This window comes from Balearica regulorum, chromosome 5 (genome assembly GCF_011004875.1).
Source record: "Balearica regulorum gibbericeps isolate bBalReg1 chromosome 5, bBalReg1.pri, whole genome shotgun sequence".
Taxonomy (NCBI): domain Eukaryota; kingdom Metazoa; phylum Chordata; class Aves; order Gruiformes; family Gruidae; genus Balearica; species Balearica regulorum.
The window spans coordinates 9,160,481-9,167,256 of NC_046188.1; the positions used below are offsets into that span (position 1 = coordinate 9,160,481).

General features: G+C 43.6%; 1 long non-coding RNA gene across 1 annotated transcript; it reads left to right on the top strand.

Annotated features, from left to right (window-relative positions):
* The first annotated feature begins 306 nt into the window (after nt 1-306).
* Nucleotides 307-6,449, top strand: LOC142601898 (uncharacterized). Its single transcript, XR_012835471.1, has 3 exons — nt 307-396; nt 1,023-1,074; nt 2,104-6,449. It is a non-coding gene; the product is annotated as an uncharacterized LOC142601898 (long non-coding RNA).
* Nucleotides 6,450-6,776: the final 327 nt, after the last annotated feature.

The following is a 6,776-nucleotide window of genomic DNA, read 5'->3' on the forward strand; positions in this document are numbered from 1 at the left end:
GTCATTCATGTTGCTTCATTTTCCTAATTCCTGCTTTATTATCTTCTAGTTTTACTCCTATTATTTTTCTTAGTAAGGAATATATTGTGATTTGAATACTTTGCACCCTTTTAAATAACATGACCATTTATTTAAAGGCCTGGTTCTGTCCTCTTAAGCCACTTGCCACTCTGTGGAAGTCATCTTCTTTTATGTCCTGTTTGCTGTTGAATAATGTTTGAAACAAATGTTACTGGCCATCAAATGAAACACTGGGGGTTGATCTTTTTTTTTTTTTTTTTTTTTTAAAAATCCCAGTCTCACAAAATCAATCTGGGCTCAGAGGACTAGGCTGTGCTCTCTCTTCCTCTTGCCATCAACGAAGAAATCTGCTGTCATGACAATGCTATGGAAAAGGTAGGAGTTGGGCAGAATGGTTCTTGCTCTCTCATCACAAAGCTCAGAGGAGTAAACATGTACTAGAGACCATAAACCAAACAGATGCTGTGTACTGGGTGTGCACATGAGTCCCAATTCTAGGCTTATAGAATCATAGAATGGTTTCAGTGGGAAGGGACCTTTAAAGGCCATCTAGTCTAACCCCCCACAATGAGCAGGGACATCTTCAACTAGATCAGGTTGTTCAGAGCCCCGTCCAGCCTGCCCTTGAATGTTTCAAGGGATGGGGCATCTACAACCTTATGTGCTGCTATTAAACACAGAAGAAGGGTTCCATTGTGTGCCCCACATAGTGTTACTGCTGAGGGAACTCAGTATACATAAAATAAAAATTAAGCTTAGGAAACAGGTCTTTTGAGTCAGAAAGTGTTATTTTTCACAGACAGTTTTGGGGTTTTGTTTGTTTAACATAACACCTTGGAGACCCTAAAAAAAACTTTGTTCCTTTTGAGATCCTGACTTGCTCTTACTGCATTATGACAGATGGGATTTTGGGGTAGGCAGGAACCCCAGAATGTAAACAACATGCTGCAAAACACAGTGCTCAGGCCTTGCTGATGAAAGGGCTTTCTGTCTTCTTGCAGGGCTGAACACTAATAACTTCCAAAGAAACCACAGCATAGCATGGAAAAACAGGTCAGTAATTGCGCAGGATGCTCTCTGGCTTAATGCTGTATCTTTATGTGCTTGTCTGCCTGTTCAGTGCACCTGTGCATATGGACGCATTTGTGCATGCATACCAATTCCTGTGTGTATGTACCTCCTGAAGACAACTGCCAGGAGTAATTCTTCTCCTTCAATCGTTTCATCCGGATCCTCTCACACACAGAGGCTGCTGAGGCATATTGCAGATCTCAGCCCAGTGAGCGTGTGCGTAGGCACAGATTTGCACTTCTGGTGGTTCAGTGGTGTGTAATGCTCTCTGCATAATGCTCAAGCGGCTGTGATTTGATCTCTGATAGCCCTACTCAGACTTGAAAAGGCATCCACAGTTTCCAGAAAGTGCTCTCGATGCTGCAGAGCACCAGGCCAGGGAGCTGCTGCACAGCAGTTTCCCACAGCAAGCGAGGTGTCTGCACTGACCTTGTGCTGATGAAATCCTTGGCTGATCCCGACAAGGTTCAGCTCCTGGAGTATTAGCGGTGAAGCTGACATCCTCTGGACTCCATGGAGCATGACTGGGAACAACACGAACTGCAGAGCCCATGACAAGGAAGCACAATTAAATAAATACCCCCTTTTCCTGCGCACAAAGGGAGAATTGATACCCCAGTCAAAAAGCCAAGTGCTGTTACAGCAGTTCTCTGTTATAGGCATGTGTTTATTGGCTTTAACAAAGTGTCAGAGAGGACGCCAATGCAGATTTGTGGAACAGATATTAAAACATCCTTTAAAACGATTTGTTATGTATGGTTGATGTAGCATGGGCAGGCCGGTGTCTTAAATAACAAATGGGAGCAAAGATGTGAAATGTCTTGCTTTGAGGTTTTATATCACAGCTGATAACTTTACTCCCTGTAAAGGAGAGTGTAATCACTGAGCAGATCTGAAAGATCCTGATAAGGCACTGTAGTCTGCATCCTTAGGGAGGTGACTTTTTCAACAGGGATACATTTAACCCTTTGATTTGATACGGACTTAAACCGTCACTTCTGTTCATCTCAGACCTCCAAAGGAAACTGCAGGATCTCTCTGGTGAACGTGCTGTTGCAAACACCTAGCCTGAACCTGATCAGAGCATGTGAGCTTGTGATCTCTCTTTGAGAGCGTCAACATCAGGCTTTCTCTAACCTGACTACAGGAATAGACTTCCCATGACAAAGTGAGAAGCACGAGCCCTTGTGACTGCAACGTGAGACTGTGTGCTTGAATTTACTCAGAGTAAGAAAGGGAAGGAGTGATGGAAAACATCACCTGTGCTGCTGTAGTGACCTGGCTGCTCTTCTAGACTGTATTTGGTGGAGCAATCAGTATGGTGCTGCTACAAAGATTAGTGGAAACAGCAAGTGTGGAAAATATTTTCTATTGATAGAACGGCTAAGCTAACTTTACAGTTGAAATCTTACCTCTCGCATTTTTTTTGGCTGCTGGGATATAAGCCCCAATCCTTTTCATTTTATTGTTTCTAGTACCTTGTCTGCATTTGATGAACAAGGCTGAATTAGGACCTTTGAGCAGGAATCTTCTTCAGCCTGAATGCTGGAATCGGCATTTGCGGAGCACAGCTCTTTATCTTGTGAAATTAGGTGCATTTACCCGTAAGCTCCTGGGGTCCTGTGTGTGCTCCCTGCAGAGTCTGCAGTGTGCTGGGAGATCTAGCATGGATGAGATCCCTCCTGGCAGGTTGGAGAGGATCTAAGTCCGCACAGCTGCTGAAAGGCTAATCCCACCCCACCACTTCACACTCATCTTCCCTTCGGCCACGTGCTCGTGCTGCCTAACTAACCCTACCAACACCACAGTGCAGTTGCTTTTCAGATGGCTCAGGTCTGTGAGCCAGCTCACCATCTGCTGAGTGCAGGGGAGGAGGCAGGAATGTGCAGCTGGAGGTGAAGGCAGAACTGGTCCTCGTGGCAGCTGTGCATATTAAATCATTTTAAAGTAAACCGTGAGCATCCTAAATGAACACTGTGAACCGGAGTCTAGCGAAGGTGGTTGGTACCTCTCAGCACCAGTGCAGTGCTCTGCGGCATGGGGCTAAGGGCTTCTGCATGTGCTTGAGCCAACAGATGCCGACTAGCTACACTCGATGCTTCAGAGCAACATTTTGATGCACAAGCCATCATGTCAGCTTTACAGTCATGGTAATTTCTCCACTGCAGGCGAAGGAGGTAGCCCTCAGTGAGGGATGTGGTCATGACATGCTTTGAACATAAGCTGATTTTGCTCTGGAAGTGAGATACTGCATTCCCTGGCACCCACACACTGGACGTCCTCTCCTCCATGCACACATATCGCCAGCTTTCTGATTTGAACCCTCTGTGCTGAGAACAGTGAGTTTAGTCTTTTTTTCCCAAGATTTGTTCTCTGCAGGGGACCAGCCTTTTCCAGCTTCTTCAGAGACAAAACCTTTCTTTCCTTTAATCCTTTAGGGCTGCAGAAGTGACAAAGCAGTGGAAGAACAGAGTGAAAATCTGCACCAGATTTCCTACAAACCAGCCCTGATTCCAGAAGCTTTACCCCAAAATGTATGGACAAGGCCCAAACAGCATTTCACTATGGACTCTCTGTCCCACCTGGGTCAGGACAGGGGGTCGTGATGCACAGACCAAAAAGAGTATGGCTTGACTTTGAGCCAGGCTGCAGTTTCAGAAATGAAATCTCATTTCGCCACAGATGGGAAAGAGAATGTTACATGGAAAGAGAGGAGACGCGGTGCACATCGAATGTGAGTGTTCACTGCACGCTCATGTGGAATTACAGCTGTCCTCTAAAATTATAGAGAGGATATTTGTTTGCATTGCCTGAGAAGACAACATTTGCAGAGTAGAGGCCTCTTTTACAGTAACGGACATAGGCTAAAAAGGTGACTGCTTCAGGACGTTGCTGTTGTGTGAAGCAAAGCGGCGGTAATGAAAATTGTTTAGCTTTTAATTAGAGCAGTCACTACTGGCAACCACTCCAGTCTTATCTAAGGCATTTTCAGCCAGTAAATGCATCTTGGTGAAAAGCAGCTCCTCATTTTCAGTAGCTCTCTTTTTGAGCTATTTTGAGTGTAATTGCTTGGCTCCTTAATGAGGGGTGGGAGGAAATCCAGCGAAACCATTGCACAAGCTTCAGCAGCCTGGAAGGCATTTTGGTGAACAGTTTTCCACCATGATTTGTGCTGCATCAGGCTGGACTGTTTTGCAGTGATGGACTGATTTTGGCTAGTATTTGACTGAGAAGGCAGGAGAATAGCGAAAAGCAAGGGCATAGCTTTGGTTCTTATGGGACTGGTTGGGATGAAGGGACCCTCGGTGTATGATTCATCACAGTGGATGTACAATAGAGGTGTCCATACTAATTCAGCTCTATAGGAGCAGTTCTGTTCAGGCTAATTTCCCAGCCCTGCACTAGCTGGCAGCTTCTGCTACTTATGAACAATGGTGTGTGGCACATATTCCACAGGAGAAAAAAATTTTCTCCTTTGTCTCAGGCATAACTAGTGCCTTGACCTTGGTTTTTCCACATCATATTGTTATACAGTATCTGAACACCGTTCTGGAAAAAAACTCCAAACAAGCAAACTGTTCTCTGCAAGAAGTTCAATGTTTAAAGGCATCCCCTGGTCAGCAATCATCCTAAATCAATATTGAAAGAGAGAAGTAATTCACTGAAAACACCATTCATTAATTAAAGTGTGGCCTGGACCACAATGGCATAGTCTCTGAAGACAGAGTTATTTATATTTGGTTACTGAAGGATATGTGAAAAGGCTAGTTGCAATTGTCAATGATGGTTCATAAGGAAGGCTGATTGATGGTGTAAATGCATTAATTATTGAGACAAATTTAGCAGGCTGGAACACTGCATAAACCAGAAAGTGTTCTGAAACTTATGTAGAATTAATTGCATTTGCCTTTGCAGATGTCTAGTTTCTGAGCACCTGAGCTTGGAGCTAGCAAACATGAAGGCAGCCTTAAGAAGACCTGACTGCCTTCAGGTTCCTGCTCAGTCAGATGGCAGTAAGAGAGTTAATTTCTCCTGCAGCAAGTAAACTTCAGCTGGGTGTCACTGTTGGAATTGCATACATTTCCCATATGTTATCCTTCTGTGAAGATGTATTGCAGATACAGAATGAGAACAATCAAGTTTACCCTAACCCAGGCTACATGACCAGCTTGCCAAGAACTTGAAATCATTGTGTGATATCTAGTAATATGTTATTACGATTGCAAAGTGGCTGCATGTCCCATGACCTCACATCCCTTGCCTTTGTCAGAATCAAAGTAGAGCAGTCCTGTTTTGGGAGGTTTTCTGAGGCTGCTTCATGGTGTCGTAGATGAAGCCTACCATGATTTTTTTTTAACCTAAAACTGTATACTGTGTCTGGTGATGGATCTCCTTGTAAAATAATGACCCATAGCAGAGAAGTGAGGTTTGATGTCTGGTCTCACTCTGAAATGGAAGAGGTAGCCACATGCCCGATGTCCCATCTTTTTGGACTTGAGCAGAGATGACATAAGACTCACATGTGGTAATGCTGTATTTGCACTTACCCTCACAGAGAGGTAGGAAATCAAGCACAGGGATTAACTCTACTGTTACTGATTGCCAGATGATTTGAGGTTTCCTGTGCTGTCCAAATTCTTTAACTAATGTGGCTTCAGCTATTTAAGGAAGACAAACATGGATGTTTGGGCTCAATTCAGGAAAGAACTTTGGCATTCATTTAATACCAAGCACACAGGCGAGCTGAATTTCAAGGGTCACGTCTAAATACCCTACTGAACAGGAGATGGATAGCTCTGTATTCTTCTAAACAGCTGTCTCCTTCACAGACAGTTTTTAAGTCAGACTCTTTAAGCCAGATCCTTAGTGAGATTTCCTGAGATTTCAGCTAAAGAGATACCCACATAACCCACAGGAGAACATGCCCATCTGGCAGAGGACCTGTGTGAGGCTGCCTCAGCTGCTGTAGCTCTTTAGTAGAAAGAGGCAGCTAATGCTTTGGTTGAGGAAGTTCTCAATTAAATCGAGATTGCTTGGGGAGGCCAGGGAGTCTGCCGTTGGGGGTCCTTAGGAATGACCTCCAGAAACAGTGCAGGTCAAGCTGATCCTGTGTCAGAGCAGGATGACTGACCAGATGACTGCCAGAGGTCCTTTCCCAGGGTTTTCATGTTCCCAGAAGAATGAATAAAAGGTCAAACATTTTATACCTCATTGTGTGTGCCCTGTAATGGAAGAGTGATAGGTAACTGTTAAATCAGTTTTTATTGATAAAACACCAACTATCACTTAATATTTTAATCTGTAGGTATGGATTTCACCATAAGGTGGAAACCAATAAAGAAAAATAACTCCTTTTTCAAGCACGTAGTGTTCAGTTTTCATTTCTATTTGTTCATAAGCTGAATAATATGATTTTTCAGGATTGGATTGTAAAAAGCAGTTTCTTATAACCATAACTTTTGTGAAAAAATACAGATCTGATAGAAGAGCTTTCATTTCTTCACTGGATTGACATTATGCTCCCTCACACTAGCTGGTATTTTCAGATTAATTGTTAGGAGCAAGTTGTACATTAAGGGAAGAAGAAAGAAAGAGAAGAACCTGGAGAGCCTGATACCACACATCACATCACTGATACACAGGTCACATTGTCAGGATAGATTGACCAAGCAAATCAAGAATTT